Source organism: Acipenser ruthenus, chromosome 24, assembly GCF_902713425.1.
Source record: "Acipenser ruthenus chromosome 24, fAciRut3.2 maternal haplotype, whole genome shotgun sequence".
Lineage (NCBI taxonomy): Eukaryota > Metazoa > Chordata > Actinopteri > Acipenseriformes > Acipenseridae > Acipenser > Acipenser ruthenus.
Window position 1 is genome coordinate 26789667 of NC_081212.1, and position 14286 is coordinate 26803952.

General features: G+C 38.5%; 1 protein-coding gene across 4 annotated transcripts in view; it reads right to left on the reverse strand.

Moving 5' to 3' along the window:
• The window catches only part of LOC117429889 (multiple epidermal growth factor-like domains protein 11), a 79694-nt gene that overhangs the window by 65034 nt on the left and 374 nt on the right, over window positions 1-14286 (reverse strand). For all 4 annotated transcript variants that reach the window (XR_009308443.1, XM_058999039.1, XM_058999037.1 and 1 more), the window contains exon 2: window positions 2420-2496. The gene's annotated coding sequence lies outside the window, so the exon portion shown is untranslated. The remainder of the gene's footprint in view (window positions 1-2419; window positions 2497-14286) is intronic.

Consider the following 14286-nt stretch of genomic DNA (forward strand, 5'->3'; position numbering starts at 1 on the left):
CCACCATTGCTTCCAAAACGCGGTTTTTGATAAATGTCATTTATAACAACTAAACTATTATCTAATGGCATTATTTATGATTAGGGCTTTTTAATGGCCATGAGACCCATTACTGCTCATGCTCCTGTCAGGGATTCATAATGCAGAGAGAGAGAGAGAGAGAGAGAGAGAGAGAGAGAGAGAGAGAGAGAGAGAGAGAGAGAGAGAGAGAGAGAGAGAGAGAGAGAGAGAGAGAGAGAGAGAAGCAAGGAGTTTATAGAGCCATCTCCAGACGAACTGACAAACCGTTGCTGCCAGCTTCAATGAAATCCCAGCTGAGCTTGTGAATTGAACGAGAGTGTGAGCCCAACCTTTCCTGTGTCTTTCTTAAAGGGAGTTTAAATTCTCTTGAAGGAGCTGTTGGGAAGTGAGGACGCTGCACAGCAGAACTCAACAGAGTAATTTGAATAGCACTGACACTCTAAATATGCATGGGCTTTTCTTTTCTGCAGTGTTTGCTGTAGTGCTCAGGTCACGTATACTGACGCTGCAGTTTCATACAGGCTGCTGCCTGTATCCCTTCACTGCTTTTGTTAATAATAATCATGTACTAACAGTCCCATATGGGGGAGGCTGTTCTTTTCTTCCAATAGGATTTATGATCCCAGGGGATCCACAGAGAATCAGGAGAATCTCTGATGAGGAGGGGGTGCTGGGGTGAGAGAATCAGGAGACTCTCTGATGAGGAGGGGGTGAGAGAATCAGGAGGATCTCTGATGAGGAGGGGGTGCTGGGGTGAGGAGGGGAGCAACAACTTTTTACCTGAATATCTAGCCACCCCTCGTGACTGCTCCTTAGATTCAGGGGAGCCAAGTTAATTCTGGAGTTGCCAATGGCAACCTGAGCCACAGAACAACGGAACACAGCGATGAGCGAGATTCTTAAAGTACATAAATGAAGAAGGCTCTGCAGGTAGCTTAGACTGGTATCGATTGAGATTTCAAGTAAACCACCTTTCTCTGACTGTGAACATGCATCCCCTGCCACAGCCATAAATACAAAAAGGTAGAACATCATGTATGTGCATCAACTCCACTCTATCCCTGCCATTGGGGACACGCACAAAAGTTATATAGTAGTGACGTTATAAGACCATCACATACACACACACACACAAAAGCAAAAATAAGTGTGCATACTGAACTTCTCTATGGGGCTGTTAATACAATCTTACTAATATACATAGAAACTACACATAAAAAGCACATGCACTTCTATTAATTTTACACCAGACAGTCTATCACCATTAACAGGGATTTTGACAGCAAATAAGACAGCGTATTCACAGTCACAGTATAGTGATTTAATTATATATGCACAGGTGAATTGCATTCTGCTATTTCTAAAACACCCCCCTATTCCAAGGTGGTCTTCAGCCTCTTCTTTGCTAATTAACCTCTTGTGATCCCACATCACTGCCTGAATTGGAAAGGATTAGACATGGTCATTAACGGATGAAATAAATGCTGGCAATCCCTGGCACTGCTGAGGGCCCCTCTGGGAGAGGTTTGAAGTGACATGTCCTTGGGGTCTGTATTTATACCTGTCTGAACACTAAGATTTCCTGCAGAGCCAGCGTGTCCTTGGAATGCCCTGTTGGGGGTCCTTGTGGACTTCGATGCAAACGGGACTCCAGGCTTACTTTAAAAAGGACAGTCAACTGCTCCAGCAAAACACACCCAGCACATCCTAGAGTTACACGATCAAAAAACTATGGTGCATAGATCCAATGGCATACATATATCACAGAATCGGAATTCGTCCTGAAATGCAAATTTCCCAACTGCTAAATTCAAAATAATGAGAAAATCACAAGAAATCCAACATAATTCATATGAATTTGAGTCCAACCCAGTTACCACTTTCCCAGAATATGAACTAATCTTATCCCTCAGTCGCCATTAAGAAGTTCACATTAGAAACACAGATTGATTGCTGAAGAAGCGTTTGTTAATGCCCCTGCCCTGTAGATTAGATGCTAAATAAGTTGCTAATGTAAATATCATTAAAACTTGATAATAACATACAGAATGAATGCTTGGGTATTAAGAAAATGACAATACGTAACCCACAAATTAAAATTCTGTTTTTTATTTCCTGTGGATTTACATTTTTATTTTCAGCACTGCGAGAAAGATATGCACACACCTGGACACCAAAGAAAATCTGGGTGATTCTATTCGTTGCTACAAAAAAAAAAGTAACAATATGAAAAGTTTAGAAACTGTTGGAAAATGTGCTTCAGAGGTACTTAGAACCAGATTAATTAACGCTATACAGAATCTACATTAGAAAACTTAACATCATACTGCTACAGTCATCCATTATCAATACTTGGAAAAAAGATTCAAAGTTGTTGTATTATCATCCAATATCTTACCTTTCCAGCACTCAGGCAGACATTGAAGAGGTTTTCACTTTCCCTGATAAACGGAGGCACTTCCAACCATTTTGGACCTGTTATGGTGACAAATAAACTGTTAAAGACGGTCTTTTCAGTTAGCTACAAAGATCTAGTGTGTATCCATTGGTCCCTGTCTTCTGTATAATTCATGAGGTGACACCTCTGAGTATTTAGTTATACAGTGCTAGTCAAATGCTGTTCAATTTACAATCTTCACTCCGGTCCATTGATTATGGTTACAACGCTCTTGCTGAATAAGCTAATGTGCTAACAGAGTGACGCATGTGTAAGACCTTTCCAATAGCATGGAAATCCATCAGGGTGCAGAAGACCTCACAAGAGGATTTCATGTGAGCATTGTTGAGAAATGGGCATTTAACAGGTTAGACAGAAAAATCCTTAGAAAAACACATTCAGAATGTGTTGTAAAAAAATTCCCCCCACTGGAAAGATGTGTCAGGTTTTGTCTAGAAGAGCCAAGTTTATATGTGCATGTTCATTATTTAAGTTGTATTTTCATTTTTAAGAAATACTAAAAAAAAAAGTGGAACAAAAGCCTTTAAATGAAGTTGGTGATTAGCTTACCACAGCTGAAAGAGTCCTGATTAAGATTGGTTTGATCTCAAATCACTTCCAACTCGGTCTCAGTGGCAGGTGAAACCGTGGCATAAGAAGCAAAGTGATTAGCTCTTTGTCTAACTGGCTTAGATTCTTGTGGAATTTAGGAGCGCGTTCCGAACGAACGAAGCCTGGTTCTCTAACACTCATGTAAGCTATTTAAACACACAGCATTTCCTGACAAAGCATAAAGAAAAGCAGCTGCTACAATACGCTTTACCTCTGGGCAAGAACACTTGATAATGCAGGTCCTAATTGGTTAGAAAAAGGAATGCTTCTGTTCTTCAGCGTTTTGAATTATTTAATTGATACTGGTGTTTTCGCTAATAAAAAGCAAAGCATCCCCTATGGCACAGTGTAATGTGTAGCAAACAACATTGCCAGCATGAACAGAGACTTTTTAACAGTGTTTCAACCTCAGCTACAAATTCACTGGAATGCCTAAATGTGGTTTGTGAGATCTGAGGTTTTGACTGCCCAGCAACCTTCCTAGAGGAAATGCAGATGCCATTTCGGTATTATATCTGTGTGCAAAAGGTCAAATGTGATGCATGACAGGGCTCCTGTGAAGTCGCAGAAAGTGAGTGTTTTTCATTCCTCGTCTCGCGTCTTCAAAGGGTGCACACCGACGCTGAAGACAGGCTGCTTTGTCCTCAGCTGGGACCCCTTTGAAGAAGGAGGCTAAAGCCACCAGATACCCTGCCACTAATAACACAGCAAGATACGGGCTACACTGCAGCAGAACAGCATACTAACATACTGCTCTCGTGCCACGGTCATTACGACTAAAGACTAGCTGACCCAGAAAAAGCACACTGCAATGCAAATAGCCACGAGGTATAGAAAATGCTGCAGCCTAAAGCAGTGGTCCTGAGTTGTGGCTCAATCCATTCCAGTTGAAGCCTGGTCTTGAATTACTTAATTGAAATCCAGGTCCTGCACTGGAATGGATTGAGCGAGTGATTAGCACTGGTCTAGACCCTAGAGCATGTGTTGCATTGATAGCATGCTGGCCAGTGTGTACAGGGAGATTTGGATTATGTTTCTAGATGTTCTGCTTTTCCTAAATACTGAGCAATCTGTCAATTGATTTAAATTATCCCTGTACAGTGGCTATGCAATCCAAGAATCTCTTGATGGTATTTTAGTCTATAAAAGTATGCAAACAGCAGCGAGGCTTCTATTGTGCTATATACAGCGCTTTGAGATGTTCTACATCTGATTGATTGATATTTTAACTATGGAAGTGCTGGTGGTGTTAGTATCTGACTCTATCTGAACAGACTCCCTCAGTGTATGTCTGTGTGTGGGTTTTTTTTTTTTTCAAAAACGAGAACGAAAGGCTGCAAAGTGAAATTCTAAATGCAGTAATGCATTGCAGCACTTTGGGGAAAACTACAAGCAATTTCCATCCTATTGATCCTGTCAGGCATCAATGACACACTGAGTTATTTAGGAAATTTAATTCAAGTGCATGCTTTGCTGGAAACTCCAGGTTCGGTTAGCAAGCATGGCTTTTAACATTTTAACATTCAGATGTTAACAAAATGTGTCGTTTGATTACAAATCAGTTTGAAAATACAACCATGAAATGTATGCAGGCGGTTTTAATGGCAGATTTGGCTTTGTCAACCTTAGCATCATTGTAAAAACATGTGGTTTTTCATGCAGACAAACTCCACTGCTAAATAATAACCTGTCATTTACAAAAGCACGGGCAGGTACAGCAGTAATTTCTATAAGGAGATTCAGAACTGCTTGACTGGATTCAATTATAAGCCATCTATAAAATTGTTGCCATATAATATATATATATACACACAAACCAGTATTTGCCTTTTTGTCCCTTTTTATACTGAGTGAGTCAGTATAAAACAGCTACTTGAGGTCCTTTTATTTCTACTTGCTGGCAAAACGAATTCATCACATCAGCGACGGACGTGTCAATGAATAAGAATTGCTACTCATAAAACCACTTGTGATCAAAAAATCCAGAAGAATTCTGAAATGTTAAAAAAACGTTTCAAATCAGATTTCATAAGACAATGTCATATATCATTTACTGCCTACTTGCATCAACATCCGTTTCATTTTTCCATTTTATCACAAACATTTATTAAAATCCATGACTCAAAGATCCGTTCTTTGAGATCTTGAGACTTTTTTACGAACAACAGCAGAAACTTTTCCTGGAGACAGACCAGCTGCTTGACGACTGGGTTTAAAGGCAGGGAATTATGTTGATGCTGTTCCGAGGCAGAACAGGCAGGTGGGCTCATCAGCAGTATTTGTAAAAAGTCACCGAAGTCCTTGGAGAACCGCATTGTCATTAAGACAAACTAGAACAAAATTGATCAATTCATTAATGACCAGACTGCTGAGCCCCCGTGGACCCAATACTTATAAACTGTCACTCTTTTTCACTGAACTCGGCAATACGTGAGCTTTAGCGAGGAGATCAGAAATCCTCCCTCCTGGGACAATGGTTTACCACAGCGATCATGTCTACTCTGCTATCTGACTGGGGGGAAATATCACTTGTTTAGCCATTTTTTTCCACTGCAGAACCTCCTAGGAAGAGGATTTATCATCTCAACCACAGACTCCGTTAGTGGGATGCTTTTTCTATTTGGTTTGTTTCTAGTCTTTTACTTATCTGAGTTTTTTGCTTTTATTTTTTTCAAGTATTTGGAGACAACTGTCTGGTTTTATTGGGAACAAAACATGCTGGTAGCACTAGAAATGTGCACCAGGCCAGTGACGGGCTATACGCAGGTGAGACATCAGATATGCATTGCAGTATCCCAGCGGTCCCCTCCGTTGAAGATGGAGTGGGACGATGTGTCTGCTGATTGGTTTCCCAGGGTGAAGGCGGGCTCGCTCCATCGGGGTAATTAAGAATCAGTGAGCTCTCGACTGGCATCATGACACACCTGCACCTCTAAGGAGATGGCAGCCCTGAACTTGCAGGTGCTCTTTAATGACAAATTGGAATAAGATAAAAAAAAAAACATTCTTCATACAATGGAATGTACCAGCAGACTCATTAGGCTGCCGTTCCATTTCCTCTCTGGAATAGGAAATGCAGTACAGTACATTAACACGCTTGCAGGTAAATGAGGTAGCTCCAAGTCCATTTGGTTTTGCTTCCTCAAGCTACAGTAGAGTTCATGGCATTCATAGCTCTGGATTGAACGGGGTTCTCGCTAACTAATGTAAATATATGGCTTATTCTATATTTATTGATTTTAAAAAAGAATATCTAAGAATAGGCTCCTTTAAAGTCAGGATCCCTAAGGAAAGGGAGATTTTCTGAAGAATAAAAAAGGGTCAGATCTTGAAATTGAATGGAAGAAGAAGAACAGTGACAGGGATCCTCCTATCTCTGGGTACCTGTGCTGTAGCACAATGCTCCCAGTGTACAGAAAGCATGTAAACTTGAAACCTTGTTTGAGAACCTGGTGAATTATTCCTTTAAACATGCACACTGCCGGAGCTGCTCAATTAGACCCAGGGCCTTGGCTGAGAAAATGCAGCTCCTCTGATATATTTGGATTTCATAGGTTTCTGTTAATGTTCTATTCATGGCTTTGAGGCATTTTCTAATAGAAAACTCACATGACTGTTTCTGATAAGCACATAATGAGATCTCAATCAATCAGCAGCACCTCTCAAATCTCATTTCCTTTGATGGAGAAGAACAGCATCACAGGAAACCTCCCTGGAGACTCGAGGTGGAATTCTCTCCCACCACACAGTCAGCGAAAGTGAGATCTGTATAGTGAGGCACAAAAACAGTTTCTGCAAGTCCATTGATCCTACATGAAGAGGTTTTCAAGAACAATTGATGCAGAGGAGCCACTCAACCCTAGAGGCAAGCTCCAGCCTGGTCAGTCTCTACTTCGCTTGCTTGGGGCACTAAAGTTTACCAAGTTCACTTTTCACAGTCATTTCGCACTTACCACAGTTTACCATGGTTTGCCTTTTTTTTACTATGCCATATGATCAGATTTCATATTTCTTGGCCTTTGCCCTATAATTGCGTCTGATGTTGGTCTGTCTTGATAATGAACTATTGCCAGCTGCAGGTAATACACTGAATAAACACATTGGTAACTGGCCCTCCCTGTTCTGCTGTGAAGACGGGGTATCAAAACCGCTTTGATCAGGAATCTGTACACCAGACCAGACTAAATCATTTGTTCTCCATTGACAAATATTTCCAGTATTGAATTATAATACTTAATTGGTGCCAGTTTATTAGTGGTTTAGGCTGGCACCAATAATCTAAATAGAGCAAAGATTATTATTTATTTTAACTCCTATTTTTTGAAAGGAGAAAAAAAAAACATGTGAATGTTACAGAATGAGATGCTGAAAAGGACTTGAAATATAGAACTTAGTTGTTTGGTTTTAGTTTTGTGAAAATAGGAGTTTGTTAAAGGCTGGCATAAACACTTTGAAAATATGTTCCTAAATGCTTTTGTGGAAGTACCGTTTGACTGTCGGGACAAAACATTCGTTTTTTTCTTTTACGTTAAGTAAAATAAAACTCTGAAACTCTAGAGAAACTGCCACTATCCATTTAATCCTGGTATTCTAATGGCCCTAATGCATTACTCTTTTAAGAAAATAGTCAGCAGTAATAACTTGTTTAGCCTGCAAACCTTTTTCCAAGGGCATTAGGTCCTTGTAAAGAAGTAATGTATGTTTCCTCAAGTGAACACAATATAGTTCTTCTTTTGTCAGCTCTCTGTTCATGCTTCAAGGCAAGAGGCCTCTTGAGAGCTAAAAGCCCTTTGATGGGCTATTCAGCATCTCTAACACTGACATGGGCTTGCTCTGGTTTTGCGCACATTAATATCTCATTTGTGTGGGGGGGGAGTCGGGGTGGGGGGGTTCATTCATTAGTTTTGTTTCTCTTTTGTTGTTTTACCCGCTTCCTGTCTAGAAGTGCTTTGGAGTATTCTTCGGTTTTCAGAATAAAGAGGCTACTGTACAAGAAAGCTTTGGGACGCTGACATTAAAAGAGGTTTTATTTATGTTGCAACTCGTACCCTCTTGTGCGCTGTTTCTCCTAGCTTTCCTCTGCAAGCTGATCTTATAACTGAGGCTGTAAATCTACGGGAGACACATTTGTACGTTTACAAGTTTGCGTTAACGTTTAAGCAGTCATATGCTTTTGAAATGGATTTAGTATTTATAGCCGTGCTTATTTATTTTTTTACTTCTGTTGTATTTCATGATTTGTTTCATACATTGTTACTTCTTTACAAGGACCTAATGCCACTCTTTAATGCGGTAGACCCAGGTCTTGCTTTCAGTGGTGATGGAAGAACACAATCAACTCAGAACCATGTTACAGAACGCATGAACATTAGTGCCACACATACACGCTGCTGGCATTCCACATGCTGAATCTGACTGAAACTCAAAATAAATATGTGTTGTATTTGCTGAAGAATAATGCAAATTACTTCCCAGTATAAATTGGAACATGCCTGGATGCCAATACATTTTGTCCTTGAAAATTCTAATGACTGTATTCCGCAGCCAACACTCCTTCATTAATCAACACTAATTAAATATATTGATCCACCAAACACTCGGATTGCTAGCTGAAAGGGTTTACTAGACTGCAAAACGCAGAAATGAAATTGTGGGATGTATGACAAAATGAACGAGCAGCTGTTTTTACACTAAGAGAAGATTAATGTTTTTAGAAAAAACACATACGAGTGCTATAAAGATGGCACTGATGGCTTGATGAAAGAATCCTATTGAAAGATGTAAAAAAAAGTGCTTTAAAAAGTCTTAATATATTTATAAAATACAAAAATATAGAACCAATCAGTTTCAGTTACCAACTGCTTTGATCAGCAATCTGTACACCAGACCAGACTAAATCATTTGTTCTCCATTGACAAATATGACATTTACATCAGTGAATTATGAACTAATGTTGCCAAGGTAGTGTTTGCAGTTTTATCATGCCTTTCCCATGGTTATACTCTGCATTTACCATAGTTACCCTGCTTTGCCATGTTTAGTAATATGCTTTACCATACTTCGCTATTATTTACAATGCTTACCTATGCTTCCCCATGCTTTCACTATACTGTATTACACTATGCTTTTATCTAGGGGAAACTTTTATAAGGGCAGTTGCTACAAATACAGTATTTTGAAAATGAAGATGCTTCAGATTCCAGTACATTTTCACATGTTGGGGTTGCCCTCTTGACTTGACAGTGTTTGCAATGATGCTGCGTGGTATTGGAATTTCACATGTAATGCTCTGTATTCAGTGTCTGATACAGCCTGTTCTGTTCTAGTATATGTGAAGGAGCTCTGGTCTGAGCTCAGGAGCTGCTCTTCAGCTCCAGTTGTCTGATTCTCTTTCTGCTGTCACACAGGCTACATGAGAACAGTGTCTGTCATCTAGAACAGCTGCTGTTCCCTGACAGCAATACGAGTGAAAACCTGACTCACCACACGGGAGTAGCTGTTCACTTATAAGACAATCTGGAAACTAGAAGTCAAGCACCATCAAATATCAGAAAGTCATAAATACCCAGTATTCGAGTGATCATAAAAGGAACTTCTCAGAATGATTGCTATATGCAGAATTAAAAAAAAAAAAAAAAAAACATTTAAAACTACTTCCTCTGTAAAGCATGCCTCCAGAAAAATCTCTGGAACTTCAAATCCTTGATCATCATTATTATTATTACTGCATTCAAACTTTAAATGATTCTGTAAATCCTATTGCATGTCTAATTTAATACTGTACCCGAGTTAAACAAAAACCTTATACATTTTCCAAAATCTAAACAACAATATCAGACCCCACCAAAATGACACATCTTTAACAACAGAAATACAGGAATAAGCATTTCAAAAAGCTAGCAAAAATCCTTCAATGCCATTACATTGATCTAGGTACCATCCAGGGAGAAGGGGTGGGGGTGCATTAGCACATAACTAAAAAAACCTAATGAAAGTTGACTGATGAATGTTATTAAAAAATATGCCATTTAATTATGCTGAAAGCTTTTTTTTTCTTTCACAGTCAAAACAAAAGATGCATTACAAAATTGCAATGCAAAGTTATGACAAATGCCTCTATGATGAATTGCTGCTGTGCACGCCATGCTCTCATAGTAATATGTATGTGAATATACAGCGTTGAATTAGTCCTCACGTCCAGCGTGGTACTTTCAGTTCTGATTTGCAGCCCACCTTGCAGCTCCTTAAAAGCCATCCCCCCCATCTATTATTATTATTATTATTATTATTATTATTATTATTATTATTATTATTATTATTATTATTTATTTCTTAGCAGACGCCCTTATCCAGGGCAATCGCAAGCAAATACAAAATACAACAAAATGCTCATTGTCAGATTTTCCTGTAGATTATTCAGTCTTCTCTTCCTTCTAGTCACTTATTATGGCCTGCAGAAATAAGTGTGGTTTGTGATGCTAGGGGAGGGGGGGTGCATATAGCTATACAGCAGTGTGCAAATGTATCAGAACACCTCCAGATGTGGCATATATATATATCCTTTATATACCTACCTGCATGAAAACCTCAGGGTGGGAGAATTTCAATCTCCGCTCAGTAATCAGTGATATAGAAACAACAGGTGGTCGTGTGTGAAAATGATCGATCACTTTGTGCTTTAATTAGGCATCTTAAACAACTTCTAAAAGTCTCATGCATTTCACCATTTGTGGCTCTGTGTTCCTTTTTTATCTTACTATTTTAAATGAATTGCATGACTGGCCTATTAAAGTCATCGATTAAATTAGACAATCTCTAATTTGCCTACATTGACAATTCTCCAAGACTTTCAGTTCCAGTGGTTTGATTTCATATGCACAATAAATCAAAGCATCAGAAGCAACGGGGTGTTCTAATACATGTGCACATGGCTGTATGTTACACTATATTACAATTACTCTTAAAAAAATCAATAAGTGGTCAATTTAAAAAAATACTAAACGATCCTTCATAGAGCAGTTTATTTTAGTATTTCTAAACAGATCGATCATAATACTGAAGCAAACACAACAAGGTCAATTCACAGATCAAGTTACAGTAATCAAAATGGCACCTTTTAAGCTTGTACTGTATTTACTGAAGAGAGAATCAGATCTCACTGCTCCTACACAGATGCACCAGTTCCCTTAAAGGACGGCACATTCTCACTGTGGCTCTGTTTCCCAATCAAGCTGGATTGGGTGTGCTGTCTAAAAAAAGAACAGGTTTTAAAAGCAATGGATCCACTGCCAGAAAACAATGAAAGCATTTACAGCAGCTTTCCGGCTCAGGACCATTCTTTCTGTGGAAAGTGAGGTTTCTCTGGTGTGGAAATAACAGGTTTTATTCAAAACTGTTTTTCAAAAAACTGAAAGCCATGAAATCAAGTTTTTTTTTTCTTTTCCTCACAGTAATATGTCTCCTTACATACATTAAAAAATATGAAAAAAACAATAATAAACACAATAGGACAGATTTATAAATATCTTTTGGTCAGAGATTTAAATTTGCACTGTTTATTTCCATAACATTTGTGCAAACTACACTTTGGAATACAGGTGATAAATATGAAAAACAAAACCAGGACGTAACACATGAAAGGTCCTGTGTTAGTATTAAATTAAACTCCCATTAAAGCAGAACAGCAATGAAACGGGAGTAGATTGTCAAATAAAGACATGAATTAAATACAAAAGTATGGCACTGCCATTGCAGTTATAAAGTGTAGCCACAGTATGGTGGCACCATCAACTTTGATTTAATTCAGGCCTGGGGTTTGCAAGTAAACTAGCTGGAGCAACCAGAAAAAAAAATAACTGCAGCCAAAAACCAAACAGTCTCTGAATTTAATGTCTGTATCTAAAATAAGCATAGTGTGCGTGTCTGTGGATAAAACCTGTCTGCTCTTTCTGTCGTCCTTTTATTATCCCAGCACAATGAATGAAAACAGAAAGCCTAATCCAAAAGCCTTTCTGATATAATACAAAGAGGGAAAAAACCCTATCCCCTCCCCATGTTTATGGCTTGTTCTCTCCAGTAAGATAAAATCATCCTTTAGAAATGGAATTATGAAAACGTGCCAGAGATTGCTGAAGCACTGAGATAAGAAACTACGTGATGAACTGTTCAAATGGGCAGCTGGTGGAATCCATTCCCCTTTCAGTTCACATTGTTTTCACATGCACAATATAGGGCCCTATTCAGAAAAATGCAGCCTGCTTTAAGGAATGCTTTTAAAGAATGTTTATATAAACATTCACATAGATTAAACAGTGCTTTGAAAAGTGAGAATGAAACAGCTTGGTTTAATGAACAGCAAACTTGATTTAATCAATCAAAATGTTCATTTAAAATATAAAATGAATAAAATGCAGTTCTCCTAATTTGCTGAAGCTAAATTAAATCATGACATTTACTCAGATTTTCATGCAATTTCTATTTTTTTTTTTAGAATATAAAAATATATTGTTTTATAGTTAGACATTTTTTGCAAAGTGCACAAAGGTGGCCCTCAATCCTTTGCTCAATGGGGACACCTATAGGCAGAGTGAGTTGCTGCAGTTTTTGCTTGCCAAAGCCCCGCTTCCACTCATTAAATACAAGTCTTTCTGACGGCAGGAACGGATCGATAGTGATTCTGGTTTTTTTTTCAGTTATTGAAGGACAACCACTCACCTTATCTCAGACAATGGTGACCCTCCTGTCTAATTCAATCAACATCCACAAACTGACATATCAATTTCAGATCAGCTTGCTCCGAGCCACTTACAACAGCGTGTATAATGCTACCTTAATACATTGTGAGCTGTTGAAGAAACGCCAATGCGTGTGTTTGCCAACAAAATAAATACATCAATAAATAACGTCAAAAGCAAATGCATACATCAAATAACTGAAGTCATAAAGCCAAATATGTTCCTGTATTTTTCCTTTAGTAATGAATGATATTTGTTTACATTATTCTTTTATAAACTCATTATTGACATAAATTGTACAATATTTAGGATATTTTATAAGGTAATATACTGTATAGGCTACACCAAATTCCGTTTAACTGAATACATCACTGAAGTAAATTATTATTATTATTATTATTATTATTATTATTATTATTATTATTATTATTATTATTATTATATCATTTACCCATAAATAGAGTGAATCATATTGATCTCTGGGATAATTTTGAAACTTTCATTAGTATTATTTTATCAGCATGTGAACGGCTGTTTTCACAATCCACGGTTAGCATAGGCTAATCTCCAAGATCAGCTTTTTATCTGGATCTGTAAAACTTAGTGGCGTTAAAATCAAAAACCAGACATGCAACACGTCTCTTACTGGAATTAGCCAGGAACCCTGCAAGGTGCGTTTGGCAACATATTCAGTTACTGTCTGCAGCACACACTTTGCCGATCGATGCATGAAAAGTTCCACTTCTCGAACTTGCTCGTGGCGCCTGTGTGATGCGGTATTATTGACTGTACAGACTGTCACAGCTCCTGGGCAGAACACACCGCGATGGAGCAGTGAGAGTTCACTGTGCTCCAAACATTCCACACCTTCTGTTCAAAATCACGAGCCCCGCATGAACCTCCTCTTCAGCTGTCTATTCGAGCTCTTCTTAGTTAGCATACAGGTATACGACTTGCATATGTGCAATGCTTATCAGCTGCATCACGCTCTGCAACAACAGCAAAAACACCTTTAACTTTGAACTTCTGCTTCAACAATGTCAACCACAAGAACAGTAACACTACACGTTTGAACCGAACCGTCTGCTTTTTAATCTGCCGCACCGTTGCTCAAACACAATTAACAAAGTGCTGACAAATTCTGTATTGCAATTCACTACTTAGCACGAAGCCCTACTTCATTTAATGTGCTTCAATTACTGGACAGTTGTCAGTGGCTAAGCTTACTTCAACATAGTACTGCAAAAATGCACAGCATTGTGAAACACAACAGTAACATATCTACATAAATACGGTATACAACTAATACATGCAGTCAAGTGAATCCAGTAAAAGCATTGTGAGCATGCTATTGATAGCGAGTGATGACTTTCTTTATTGAGTATTTAATATAACCGATGTTCAAGTAGTTCTTGTTGCATCATAAACTAGTAGAAGAGCAAACTAGTTGTATATAAACGCCCAGGTACAAACGCTCATCAG